Source organism: Amblyomma mixtum, chromosome 1, assembly GCF_055824585.1.
Source record: "Amblyomma mixtum isolate Tamu chromosome 1, ASM5582458v1, whole genome shotgun sequence".
NCBI lineage: Eukaryota > Metazoa > Arthropoda > Arachnida > Ixodida > Ixodidae > Amblyomma > Amblyomma mixtum.
The window spans coordinates 156,960,447-156,975,504 of record NC_143012.1 but is presented as its reverse complement, the minus strand read 5'-3'; the positions used below and the strand labels follow the sequence as shown (position 1 = coordinate 156,975,504).

Sequence of the window (15,058 nt, the reverse complement as noted above, 5' to 3'; positions counted from 1 at the left end):
GATTAATTTAGAAAGCACACAGGCATCTTTTCCCTTTAGGAGGAGGCATGATGTGGCTGGGATTGAACCCGGGTCCTCCAGTTAAAGAGGCTGCGAAACACTACTTGAAGGGATGGCAGCTATACTTCAGGTGGATTTTCTATGTCTCAGAGATGCTGACTGAGAAAGATTTACAGGAATCGATGCATAGGAACGGGAGTTATTCAGTGAAGAAATTTCAAAATACAAGCAAACAAAATGCTGCCCCCAACTCGATTTTGGTGGGGCTTCCCATTCCCATTTCGCTCTCCCAATGATGACACTGGGAAGGGACCAATCAAAACAACCTAGCTGAGCACGTCGCGGAAGTTTACACATCATGATTGCCTGTTCGATGTAACTCATTCTTGCCAAGGCTGGCAGCATCGTTTCCATGCTTACAACAACCATGTGAGTGCCCAGCTGGACCAGCGATGCTTCATCGTCACGTCGATCACGCAGCAGGGAACACTGATCAATGGCCTTCCCTGACGTACACAAACTCAACCCCCAAACTTACCCAAACTTCAAAGACTTGGTTTTGGTATATCAAATAAAGGAACACATGAACACATATTTTTGTTCTATTAATTATTCTCATAAATCCAAGTTTAGGTGTCCACAATAGGACATAGGAGACAGGAACATAATTCTGTTCCTAGAATTCAAGCACAACAAAGACAGCACACAGAACAGGAGAATGATGGAACAGCTCCAAGCACATGTCCCATCGTTCTCCTGTTCTGCGTGGTTTGCTACGCTTGAATTCCAGAAAAAATGCACCAACTTGCCCAGTTAAGTGTTTTAATAATTACGTTCTGTTAGTGGCGTCGTACCAACTTACAGTTCGACTCGGCTTTTCATTGATTTTGGCTGAGAAGTGTCTGGAGTGAAAGCACATGCTGAGAGAAAAAGTGCTAATGATACGAACACCGGTAATTCATGTAGAGCACAAAATAATGCAAGGCCAATGGGATCAAGTTTTCTGTTCTTGCCTGTTTACAACTGTGTGGGAACACCCCGAGAAAACAGAATCTTGCTCCACAGCCACTAGATCACTTCTACGCACTGTAGCCATCATAAACCTTTCAATAAACGGACCTAGTAAGTGCGAGTTGCAGGTGTGAATGCAGCACACATTCCCAGGTGTTTTCCCTGCAGTGGTACTGTTGTGCTCTCATTAATACTGACCAGCAGTCCCACAGTTATTCTTTGACCTGTATTTGACCTCCCTCTTCGGTGCAACACGCTGAAGAGAACCCTGCGATGTTGTCGCACTGAGCTAGTGGCTGCCTCATTTTGAAAGAAGCCACCTCTCAGTAATACCATAGGTCGTTCTAATGGCAACAAAAGAATCAAGTACGAGTGCAGCGCTGGTTACTTGTTACACAACCTTTATTCTAGTTAATCGAAAGAAAACAGAATGAGGAATGAAATCTGAAATTATGACTGAGTTATGCATAGCAGTTACCAAGAAAATAGATGGAATCTATTTATTCATGTACCCTAAGAGCCATGGCCATTAGAGAGGGGTTGTGGGTAGAGGCGTACAAGCAAAAGCAACAAGAACAAAATGGAATGGGGCTGGTGTTAACAGATGTTTATAGATGTGTCTATTCATACAATGCTAGCTATGGCGTTCATGAAAAGCTGGTAATCTTTGATTGTTGCTGTCGATGCTGGAAGGTGACTCCTCTCTTCTGCTGTGCGAGATAAAAAAGACTGCGGTAGTTCTGCAAAAGGGGGCACTGACTTTGTAGGAATGATCTAATCGCGATGATAGGTGATGCGGAGGAGATGTGAATTCACTGCGCAAGTGTGGGTGATGAAAAAGTTCTTGGAAAAGACAGATACGAAACATTTTCCAACATGAGGCTAAGGATGGAAGATTACAGCTTGATTTCATTGAAGATATGCTGGCGGTCCTGTCATAATTGGAAAGAATAAAGCAGGTGGAATGATTTCGAACCATTTCTAATGAATGAATTAGGTTTTCCTGATGAGGGTCCGAGATAGATACAGCGTATTCTAGTTTTTAGACATATTAACGTTTTGTACAACAGCAGTTATAGGGATGAAGGCACTTTAGAGAAATTACGACGAATGTAACCCAGCATGCGATTAACACTATTAATTATGTATGTAATATGCAGAGACAAAGTGAGAGTTGAAGAAGTGATGTGTACACCAAGGTACTTGCACGAAAGCACCATTTCTAAGGGGACATGATTCAAGGAGTAAGCAGGGCCATTGTTGCAAGTTCTAGACACGCGAAAGGACTTATATTTGCTGGTGTTTAGTTCCATTAGCCATGTTTTACACCAACGAAGAGATAGCGTTCAGGTCAGATAAAAGGATAGCCACGTCGTCGCTGCATGTAATTTCCCGGAACACAACACAATCATTGGCAAATAAATGGATTTGAAAGGAAACAGAAGAGGGCAAATCGTTAATATAAATTAGAAAAAGAAGAGGACCAAGGACTGAGCCTTGAGGAATGCCGGAATAAAGAGGGCTTGAATGAGAGTATAGATTATTAGTTGACACGTATTGTGGAACGGTTACTCAGAAAGCATTCAATCAAACTTACAAGTTTGGGGTTCATGTCCATGAGACGTAGTTTATAAATTAACAAATTATGACACACTTTACCGAAAGAAAATACAATCCACCGTTGAGCGGTTGCCAAGAATGATGTTTAGAACAAAGTAAGTTGAGTTGAGAATGCTTGTTGCCAGATTTAAAGAGTGGAATCACCTTTCTGACTTTCCAGTCAAGGGGCAGGTATCCCGTTTCAAGTGACTGCTGAAATATTTGTTAATAATAGATGAATACACAAGGATGCCTTGCAGAAATTTCATTGCAATCTGGTCACAACCAGGAGCAGACGACAGTTGGAGCGGTTTGATTGCACCTTCAAACCACAGGGCTAAATTCTAATTGGGAACATATTGTGGTAGTCGTAACAGGGTGCTGTGAGGAGCGAAACACTGGAGGCTGCAGTAAATTTTCCTGTTAATGCTTCGTTAAGCACAGACACGATCTGATCATCATACGGTATATGATTTCCTGAGTTGTCCTCAACGGCTATGGTAGCGTCATCTTTTTATTTAATTATGCGCCAGAATTTCTTTGTGTCTTTGTTAACATTGATGGGAGTGTTTGACGTAAAAGGTTCTCTCTCGCGTTCCTTAGCGTTAACACATATTAGTTACACGCTGATTTGTAAGCATCCCTACGTACCTCACTTGAAGACACCTTGGCTGTCCTGTACAAACGCTTCTTTCTGTTTGATAGCGTCTACTTTGTTTGTTACAGTGCGAATAGGAATATACTTGTTAATTAGGCAAGAAATCTTTTCTACAAACACTTCCCAATTCGTTTCAACTGCACGGGTGTCAAAGTCCTGAAGAAAAATGCCGAGGAAGGAACATAATTCGTTGTTAACTGCGTCAAAGTGTACAAGGTCTGTTCTGAAAGTAGTAGGACTGGTTTTTTTCCTGCGCGAACGGGAGGAAGGAAGGCGGTCTGCGCACGCAGGATAAGTGAAGGGGGATATTGGGAACGCTGGGAAAAATCGGCAGTCGGCACTCGGCCGTTGAAGAGAGCAGGTCGCTTGTACTGTGAACCACTGTCGAAACGCCTCGTCACGCAGAATCATAGAGCGTTTACTCGATCAGCGATATGCGATCAAATTTTGTGTAAAGCTTAGTAAAACGGGCAAAGAGACTCACGACATGATTAAGGAGGCCTACATTGAAGCTGCCACGGGTAGATCAGGCGTTTTGGAGAGGCACAAGCTGTTCTAAGAAGGTAGGGAAAGAGTGGAAGACGACGACCACTCCGGACGCTCTTCACCCAGGAAAACCAACAAAAACGTGTCGCAAGTGAAAAATTTACTGAACAGTGACCGTAGGATGAATATCAGAATGATTGCTAATGACTTGAGCATTCCTCAAACTCTAGTTTTTGAGATCGTGATAGAAATGTTAGCCATGAGGGAACTGTGCGTGAAGTTGGTGCCGTGAGCGTTATCAAAGGAGCAAAAGGCCAGCCGGAAAGTGATCTCCCAGGATCTTCCTCATCATATGAATGAGGACCCCGATTTTCTGGACAACGTAGTGACCTGTGAGGAGACATGGCTGTTTGCATATGACACGGAGAGCAAGCGGCAGAGCTCAGAATGGCACACCCCTTCTTCAACATGCCCCAAGAAAGTGCAAATGAGCAAATCCACGAAAGAGTCCATGCTCATTTGCTTTTTCGATCGACATGGAGTCATCCACAAAGAGTTGATACCACCCGGACAAATAGTTAATGCAGTTTTTTACGTGGAAGTCTTCAAAAGACTGTGAGAACGCATTTTTCGTGCCCGCCCAGCCATTGCCAACAATTGGCGGCTGCACCATGACAACGCGCAGAGTCACACAGCGTTCCGCGTAGTGGAGTATCTTGCCCAGCACAATGTGGCAACACTGCTCCAGCCCCCCTACAGCCCCGACTTGGACCCGCCGGACTTTTTTCTATTCCCGAGAATAAAATCAACACTCAAGGAGAAGTATAACGGATCGGTAGAGGTGGTTCAACAGGCCGTGACGAGGGAGCTAAACAGCATTCTAGTCCAGGTGTTCCTGGAGGCGTACGAAAGCTGGAAAACTCATTGGCAGCATTGTGCAGATGCGGAATTGTTCTACTTTGAAAAATTGCCATCGTTTGTACTATTCTCATGAATAAAATATAGAAAAAAATAAAGTCCCACTACTTTCAGAAATGACCCTATACGTTATCGTAATTATGGATAGTGACTGATCTTTTGGCATATTTAGGTTGAGCGAGTTTTCGCTGAAAGGAAAGTAATGCGTGGTCGCTCATTCCAGCAACGTGAGTTAAGTTGGAAACTAGGTTAGGCTGTGAAGTGCGGAGGAAGTCAAGAGTGTGAGCTGCAGACTGTGTTGTTCTCGTCGACTCTGTGATAAGCTGCTGGAGGGAAGAAAACCTAGTACTGTTCTAAAAATTCTTTGGCTGGTGCAGAACACGAGTGCATTGTAGGGATTGTGCTGGACCAGGATATGTTAAGTATGTTAAAATCTCCGATCGAAAGTAATGGGCAGTTTGGATTACGGAAAGAAACAATGTTAATTACATCATTCAATTCGTTAATGAAGTTCTCTACATAGGTAGGTGGCCGGCAATAGACGCAAACAATAACTTTCTTGTGGTTTGAAACGATGCATGCCCACACAGCCTTAATAAAGTGTCAACGTGGATGCATTGTTTCAAAATACATGACACTCATAGGGCCCATTTTGTACCCTACTATACATTTTTTTCTCTGCGCAGCACGCGTAGGCATGCTGCTCTTTTGCCTACACCTTGAGTTGCTGCCGACTGCAGCATCGCCATTGTTTACAAACACGACTCTTCTCTAAATTTTTTTCCCAAAAAATTTCCCAAATGAAATAGAAAAACTTCAACCGCGGCAGGTTTGCACAACTAGTCTGAATATCAAGGCCTAGGCATTGCTAAAGTTTACTGGGTATTTCAGTATGCTTGCAATAGTTTTTACAAAATACGCAGCTTTCCTTTGAACCATTTCGAGTGCGTAATGTTACTTTTTGTGTGCAGAAATAAAACTATACTTCTGTACTCCAAAATCTGTTATGAAGTGTGACTATGCTTTAGTAATAATTCATATATATTTAGTTGAATGCCTCAAGACTCTGGCAACAAAAAACAGCTTCTGCATTGCTTTGCTGGTTACCTGTCGCACAGGCTCTGTTTGGTTCAAGTAGAGAGAATTGACAGACCCAAATAACAATGATCAGCAACAATGGTGGCATGAAGGGAATAAGAATATTTGGAATTTTCATTTCTTTGTTGCCCACATTGAAACTTTTTTTAACTGCTATCTGCTAGTCATTACACCGCTGCCCAGCTGTTTTTAATACTTCGTTAACTTTACTTCCATAATCATTATTCTTACTCCTTGATAAAGCACATGGTCATTAGCAAATAATCATATTTTAATGTTAACTTCTTCCGCGATGTCATTTATGAAGAGCAAGAAAAGGAGTGGGGCTAAATCAGTGCCCCGAGGCATACTAGAAATAACTGCAACAGGATTGGAAAAATGTTCACCAAGCTGTACAACTTCTGCTGTTGAACAAGCAGTTACCTATCTGCCGAAAGTTATTGGCCCATTTCAGGTTATCTTGGCATGATTGAAAATTTGTTTAGCATGAAAGACTCACTGAAGCATTCGGATAAATCGAGAAAAAGCATTTCAATTTCAGACTGGTTACCAAGACCTTGTGTAAGGTCATGAATAATTAATATTAACAGTGGGTAATCTGCTGGGGAAGCGCTGGCAAAGGAAAAGTATATAATTAGTTTCTACAAATCTTGTAATGAATCTAAAGATAATATTCTCAACCATTTTGTAACAGTACAAGTTGAGGATATAGACCGGTAATTTGCTAGGGATGAAGCAGTACCCGATTTATGAACTGGGACAATTCCAGGAATTTCCACTTTACTGGGAAGCGGTTGTCTCGTACTAATTTTGAGTATATCACGAAAGGTACCTGTCAACTGGTTCTGTGTACCGCTATAAAAATCGGTGCAGGATTCTATCTGGGCTGTTGCATTTTTTGACGTCAATATTCAATAACCTAGTACACCTATTTCGGAGACAGTTCGAAAGACACTATATTTCCTTGGCGTTTTATTTAAGGTAAACGGTTGTTTGTAAAGTTTACATCGTACGTAAATACTGACTGAAAAAGTCGTTAAAAACATCTGGCTTGTCTTTATTTTCCATGTGGGATGTTGTGCAGTGCTGTGCTCAGAGTTTATCTATCGTCAAAACTGATGGGGAGAGCCTCTGGTCAAGTGATGTAATGTGGTGGTACTGGATTACTTCTCAGCGCTTAATATTCTGCCCTTTAATAGTTTTTTTTTCTAAAATATAGAAGGAAGTGATAACCAGAGCTTAAGGCTTAAGTGAATATTCCGCATATAATCCATGCACTGTGCTTTCTCGTCACTTTTGCTATTTTCGAAATGAAACTGTTCATGAGATGCATGCTCTATCCGTCATTTGTCCAAATGCGCTGTTGCACCCAATATACATGATATATGGCTCAAATTGCAGGCAGACATTGTCAATATTTAATTTTTCATAAGTCAAAAATTATAGAAGCCTTGGTATTCATAACGTACATCACAACAGCAGCATTATCTGCCATGTTAAACGCCGTCATTTAACAAAGCCCTTCTTCTGAGTAACACATGACAATGGCAAAGCACATAGGACTATTTTATATAATACTTCTGCAGTACTATCAGTTGTTAGTAAATCATTGTTGACAGAAAAGAAAAACCAAGCATAGAGCACTGCTTGAGACTCCCTGTATAATAATAGGCACAACGAGTTGTACGAACATGAAGATGGACATAAAATCTGAAATACGATTAGTTTCCTTTGTTCCGGTATTCAGAGCATTCGAGTTTACATCAGGATGATTGAAGTTACCAACCATGATCATTTTACTCCCACATACATGCCTCAGCATGTAATCATAGAGAACCCAGGTATATGTTCCTACAAAATTTGAAAGTGTGTTGACAGTACCGACATTTAAAAGACATTCTTGCAGATAAACCTAGCACCACACAGCATCGACACCATGGGCATCTGACATTACAGAGGAAGATACATCTTCTTGCAAAGCTGCCACACCCCGTTCTTTTGATCCTACTTCCCTGCGCACAATCACATACCCAAGGTCTTAATCAGACCACAATGTGGCCTGCAGTATGCCTGAATAAATAGACTCATATTCAGTAAAGGTCGGTCTGCTATTAAAGACGTCTTTGACAGACCAGAATATAGTCGGCAGCTCCAAACCTGGGCAACGGGAGTAATGTAAAAACAGAAAGAGTTAAAAAATAAAGGTGCCTTCAAGTTTTTACTCACACAATTTTAACCTTTGTGCACATATGTACAAATACCCTGAAGACTCGCATAAATAAAACTGCAGCCAGGGCATCCCATACTGTCAGCTATTTAAAATGTAATCTTAGAGATGCCCCATTAACCATCCGAAAACTTGCCTATCAGACTTTTGCTTGTCCCCAACATTATTCACTTTGCCTGTCTGGTTCCCATGCCAAGCTCATTTATTACAACCCCTTGGGCGAATTCAGAACTGCACAGCACATTTTATAACCATAAAAGATGACCACCTATCTAGTGTTACTAACATGAGGTTATCCCTATCACTCCCAACAATAGAGTTACGTACAAAAGTCACTCTGCTTTGTCTATTCCACAAAATAATCCACAGTCCGCACCCTACTACCCTTCCCCCGGCCCAACCACATCGTACATCCCTTTGTGTTTATAATCACCATAGCTTTAGGCGCTTACTCACAGTCAAAGAACAGCTTTTAATTCGTCAGCGATTCTGCTAGCTACAAGCTAATGGAATAATCTTCCTGATTGCATCACTGCCATTCTTAACCCTGCAGTTTTCAAAGACCAAGTACTACTCCGGTTTATTAGTTTGCTATGCACTGTTTCGTAGTTTCTTAGTCAGCTTTTAAAACGTTTAAAAATTTAAATATAATTAATTGTGTAAAATTCTGAACAGTCCTGCACTGTACTACATATGACTTTCTGCATCATGTGCAATTTGTTAAGTTTTTTTGTATTCACTTGCCTATTGTTTAACCTACATATGCTGAAACTTCAAAATTTGGAAAAAAAATTAATATTTTTATCTAAAATGTTTATTTCACTTCAAATTCAGTATCATCCACTTATTCACGGAAACATTTTTCTCAACACTGACTTCTGAGCAATCCTACAACGTAGGATATTTACCTGGCAAATCCACTACCTATTATGTGTAGTGAAGCTTCAAACATTCGACACAGACTTTAATATCGCATTTCTCATCAAAAACGGTGGTTTTCTTATTACAATGCCAAAAATTGTTTTTCCTGCAGAATCGCAATGTAGTTTAGAGCCTTGTGAACCTACACCAGTGGGTGCAAACTTTTATGCAATAGTCATTTAGAGTCACTTGGAAAAAAAAAAAAGCAGTGTCCTGCATGTGCGACGTTAGTAAATATGAGCAATGATTCGCGAGCGCCTTTTTTTCTGTCCTTCACTTCCTTTACATGCCCTCCTCACATAATACTCCTATTGGGAGTATGTGAGTGTTTTGAATAAATGACTATCCCGTTGGAAATCTGCCAGAGAAGGGCAACAATTGCTTTCAGCTAACTCCAGAGCAATTTATAGCACGGCTAGAGTGTATAAGCTGAACGCATGAGCGAATGATTGGTGAGGCAGCATAGATGGCAACAGCCCCGCTTGTATTGCAATCAGACCATTAAACAGTTAGAAATTACAGGTTGGAAGGCGGTGGAAACATCCATGGAAACAGTGGAAAACGGTGATGATGTAAAAAATAGCGCACAGGGAACACACGGGACGGAAAGTAAACGACGCAGACAAGCGCTAACGCAGGAAAACGGTGTCCATTTTTCAAAAGTACACGATCCCCAAGCATAGCAATTCATGAAACAATGAAAACAATGGTCGATATGAGAACAGAAGCTTTTTCACACATTTGCTAAATATTGACACCTGATAAAAAGTGGCACAAAACAGCCCATTAATGAGTCTTGGCAAATCCATGTTAACTAAGACTATGACGTCACAGCAATTTTTGAGATGTAAAGCTCAAAACGTGCAGAGAGATATCATGGGCACAAGGTAATATCTACCTACGTACTTGGGTACGTGGCGCTTTTCTCTTATTTTCTGCTTAGAATTACATGGCTGGTGGAGCTTTCTTACGCTCAGGCCACCTTCGTTTGGCTCGGTTGTTGAATACCAAGCTGTGTGCAAGATTCCAAGAAATACCTTCGTTTAAAAGAGAAAAGTAGCAGTTCAACCAATGCCCGAAACTCTCGGCGATATCCTGACGTGATCTTTCACCTTGCCTACTGGCTCACAAACCTAAGGGCGTAAGAGCCAAATGAAGGGCCACATTGCCAGTGAAATCTTTGGCTGCAGCTTTAATTACAATTTCTGCCCATCCTCGTCGCAACACTCATAGGCACAGCTTTTTCCGCAACTTTCCACATCGAAGCAATCAAAACGAACACGTTTGGACCAATTCATCAACCACAATGGTAATACAATTTTGCTGTGACATTGTTAAAACGTGAAGCTCAACTGAACGCCTGGCATTCACATACACAGAAGTTCCAGCGCAATGTCAGTGCACGTTAAAGAACCCCAGGTGGTCCAAATTTTCAGAGCCCTTCACTACGGTGTCCCTCATAGCCTGTGTCGCTTTGGGACGTTAAACCCCAATAAACCAAACCAAACAAAACCAAAGTAACAAGCAGGCGTGACAGGCAAGGCGAAAGGTTCAGTGCACAGTTGACTAGTGCACATACAGAAACTGAACATCCAATGCGTGACGTAACTTACTGATGTTTGAAATTCATAATCATCAGCGCTTTAAATCTACCGTAAAAGACTTGTATATCGTGTGCTGCTCAACTTCCAGCATTTCAAAAATATCCCTCCGCAAATGGAAGTTTCTCTGCTTTTACGCTCGTTGCTCACGCACTTGCATGCAGCTGCCTTACTGAGCCACGAAATCACGCAAACCCAGCTAAGCAACTTTCCGTGAACCTGTTTTCAACAGTAGCAGACACTGAATCAATTAAAAATACCTGAAATGCTCACTTAACTGTTGTAAGACTGGCACCTTGTGAACTATTCGCAACGTTTTGAAATGAAGCACAAGCAGTACACTATAACAAGCAGCATTAGTTATTTCCTTCCTCCATGACAAGCAGCATGGAGGTGGCCTTATTGTCGATAAAACCCCTAAAAAAACTAAAGTAGTGACAAGACGCCCTTCCTCTTCTCTCCTCCCCGGCGCGTCGGGCGAACGACTTATGTTTTCTTTGTGATTTCATGTGACTGCGGTGGCGACCTCTAGCCCGCTCCGAAGGAACTAGCCCCCTTTTTCAATTGGTTGCGCTGGATTCCCGTGCTTGCCGAGTTCTTCTCTATGTCTCCGCATTAACCATGCCTTCTGCTGCATAAATACGTCGGTGACTTAGGAGAAACATTTGCATGCTTCACTGAATCGTCTAAAGGCAAAATTGAGCACGCATAGATGGATTGTTTTGGTATAGCCGCACGCGCACCGTGTCCTGGTGCGCCGGGCTTTATGCGGCGTGCCAAGTTTGATATCGAGAGTGGGCCGTGCATTGAACGTGACCGTGAATCACGAGGCCGTAGAATGAATTTGCGGTGATCTGTTTTGGTGAAGAGGAGTATGCAAACAGAACGACCGTCCCCGCCGGAACGCTGGACGTGCTACAACGGATGCACAGGCTTGACATACGAAAAGACACCTGCAAGTGAAGGCATTCTAAATGCCCGTAGTTCATCCGCTCTGTAGAATGTAACGCGTGCGCTTCACCATGTCAGAGCGCAGTTTGACCTGCGCTTATAGTACGCATGTATGTCTAACTGCGGCATGCGCTCAAATTTAAGGAACGTCACTCTACAGTTAAACGTGTGCCTCGCGTCACTTACACGTTTGCGTGCGTGCAATCACGATGCGCTCAACGCAGGAGCCCTTATGTCGAGCTTACTGCGGCCACGTGCTCGATCGCGAACAAACCACTGCACAGCGTAGCTTGAAAAAAAAAACGAAAACTCAGCAGCTATTGAAAGCACGTCACTTACGTCGCAAAGTCTGGTCGATGGCGTTGCGCTAAAATTCGCCCGGCCAATTCTGTGTAAACAAACCTTCCTCCGGCCTGCGTCGGTTTTCGATGATGGGATCGCGAAGAACCGCTTTCCACCGTCGTGACGGTTCTTGCACCCGAAGGCGCAGAAGCCCGTCAATGCCACACAGACAGACGGCTTGAAGTTAGGTGACTGACACACGCATACGTTCCGAGCAAAACAAAAGCCGCTGTTCTTCACAGTAAGCAAAAGCGCAGTGTCCGCAACGACGCCTGCCGAACCTATGGTGCGCGGTTGGAGCGGACAATATGGCGTCTGCGGCCGCGAAAAGCGCGGATTTAAAGAACTTTTGCGCGCGAAACCATCGACCAATGGGAAGAGGCGACGGGGGCAGGAGAGGGGGAGGCGGCGCTCTGCAAAGTTTGTCGTTACTTTCAAAATTTCCAGGGGTTTTATTTGTCGATAAAGCGCCTAAATATTTTCAAGGGCCTTAATTGTCGCGAGCTTTTGGGGCCCCTAGTGGTCATTGCAAGCACGTTTTGAAAGAAAATAGAGATGTGTGCAATGCTCTAATCATCGTGGTTGAAATGTGTTTTGAAAACTTTTTGAGATAGATTTAAGGGAAGAAACATCGCGACGGAACACGGACACACGTAGAAATGACACACACACGAGCGCTTACTCACAACTGAAAGTTTATTCTTGTAGAAAGACCCTTAAAGGGGTCGTGAAATGTTTTCCGAAAATTTTGAACGACGTGTGTATTTGGAATTCTGACCCTTCATTCTATAGTATAACTTGGTTCGTTTCATCGTATGTGTTGATTGAATAGCGAAAAAAACTAAATTTCGGTTTCCCAGCGCGGGTCCCCCTCAACTCACAGCAAACGTCATTTTAAGAAGCCAATCAGAGGCTTCTGTCGTCAACACAACATGGCGGCTTAGCGAGGCCTGTTTAGCCATAGTTGACCGAGGTTACAGCACGCATATTGACTCGAATGTGGCACCGTCGTCTGCTCAGAATGGTGTCTGCTAGCTGTCAATCCTTGGAGGAAGGAAAAATTTTTTCCTTCCTCCATGTGTCAAGCTGAGACATAAGAACCCTGAACATAAGAACCCTGTGCCGCAGGCGGGGGAGGACACTGCATGCAGATCATGAAGCCGTAGCTTTTTTTGTTTGTACGCGCGTTGGTCAGCACGGCTAGAATGGCGATTTCTCGCTGGCAGAGAAAGCAAGTGTGAAGTTTACGTTTCTTGTTTGTCTCGCGCCATGTATTTAGGGGAAATTGTTCGCCACGCGGGAGGGATACGACAGACTATAGCTGCGGCAATAGCAGGAACGCTGAAGCTGCAACCGGGTTGCAGGACTCTGGCATTGTAGTTAAGCTATATAGTGCCTAGAATATACTATAGTTAAGCCACTAGCCCTTTTTTGTGTGTTTATTCATCTAAACGTGCTGCAACCTTTAGATGAATTTTGAAGGGGTCATGTAGAGGGCTAGCTTGCACTATGCGTAATAACCCCCCCCCCCCCCCCCCCCCCCGTCCTTTCCTTGCGGCTGAGGGAAGTTGGCTTCACAGTCAAGCGGGCCACTTAGAGATATGTGGATACGCGCAGGATCATTACGAGCGCCCGTCCTTCTTTCGCCGGAGGCCCCCCGGCACGGGAGGCGGCAAGTAGCGCTCAAAGCTGGCAGTAGCCAAGGGAGTGGCAGGCTCGCCAAAGATTCCCATTGTCCCCTTTCGTGGAAAGACGCGAGCGGCGGGGTCGCGGGGTTTGTTTCTCGTCAGGGCCGCTTCGCTCCAGATGTACAAGGAGCGCCGAGTGTTGAAGCACCAACAGCGTGTCGCAAGCCGACGGCTCACCGCGTCTTGACAGATACCAGATGCGGCTCAATCTAGCTGTGAACGCTTCGCTCGGAGGTTCGACAGCTTTTTTGAAAAGGGCACACTTCCAGACGAAGCGGGGTCAGGCGCTCACTTTAGACGGGGACAGATCAATGGGAGTTGTCGGCGACGGTGCGGCTAGCTGATGTTCGGTTATAACGCCAAGGCTCAAAAGTCGTAACATTAACGGTTCTCGAGAAATGGGCGTACGCAGGAAACGCCATCGGACAGAGCGAAGGCCGCCACTTGCTTAAAGACAGTGACGGCCAGTTGCGTTATGCGACCGGCCCGACTCCGGGGTCAGCAGCCCGCGGTAATCCGACTTGCATGGGAACGCTGTTCGGCGCTCTCGGTTGTCGTTCCCGACGGGCGTGGCTCTCGTTAGGGACCGACAACTTCCCTAGTTCTGAGAGCTGTCAGAGTCCTGGGCAGTCCTGGGTCCTGGTGACCACCCGGTCGTCAGGGTCCTGGGGAGCCGTGACGAGCGCGGCTCTCGTTTGGGACCGATAAATTCCCTAATTCCCAGAACCGTCAGGCTCCTCGGGAGACCGGTGCACCAGTGGAAGTGTTTTGCTATGTGTTTTTATGTGTTTGCTTGTTCTTGCATAGGGGAGGGAGTTTGTCTAATACAGTGGAAGTGTGGGTAGTGGCACGTAACCGAGGGAGCCAATCGGTTTGTGTGTCCGTTCTCGTAATGTACGATGTTTTAAGTCCTTTTTACGCTATGTATATTTCAGAGAGGGTTATGTGCCTTACGGAAATTGGAGGGCGGACCACACGGCTGATAACCGATCGCATTAAGAGTTTGGCATGATTGGATGCTGAAGAATGAGGGTCGGGCCCATAGGTCTTTAAAACTGCGTCCCGGCGCCCGGGGAAAGGATTCTGGGCTAGCGAGATGTAATATGTCCTCGGCTATGCCGAGTAGGGGCCTCCCCTAATGTTAGCTAGTTCCATGTTGTTGTACTCATTGCTCAACTTGTAAACATGTAAATTCATGTACAAGACGGATCAGTTTACATCCCCTGCAAGTCCTCAGTTGTTGCCTGACATTGTACACTAGACCGTCTATGACGGGGCACCTCCGGTGCAAAGAACGCCTTCCCAAGCAACCACAGATATCCGTCGGACGTACGAGCTAGACCCGAACGTCCTTTGCCGAGATCGGACGTCCGTCGGACGTACGAACACAATCCGATTTCGGATATCCGTATTCGTACATCCGCCGGACGTACGGACAGTGTCCACTTTCGTATATCCGCATTACAGACGAGGTGTACGTCCGAAGGATGTAAGGCCGAGTATTTTCCCAGGCCATGAGTATGGACGTTTTTTATTTCACAGAGAATTCGCGTCTTTC

General features: G+C 44.3%; 1 protein-coding gene across 2 annotated transcripts in view; it reads right to left on the bottom strand.

Annotated features, from left to right (window-relative positions):
* Nucleotides 1-12,141, bottom strand: part of LOC149369477 (uncharacterized) — a 42,163-nt gene extending 30,022 nt beyond the window's left edge. The window contains exon 1 of one of the 2 annotated variants that reach the window (XM_089558849.1): nt 11,810-12,141. The gene's annotated coding sequence lies outside the window, so the exon portion shown is untranslated. The remainder of the gene's footprint in view (nt 1-11,809) is intronic. The other variant, XM_089558850.1, reaches the window with a different exon arrangement.
* Between the last annotated feature and the right edge of the window lie 2,917 nt (nt 12,142-15,058).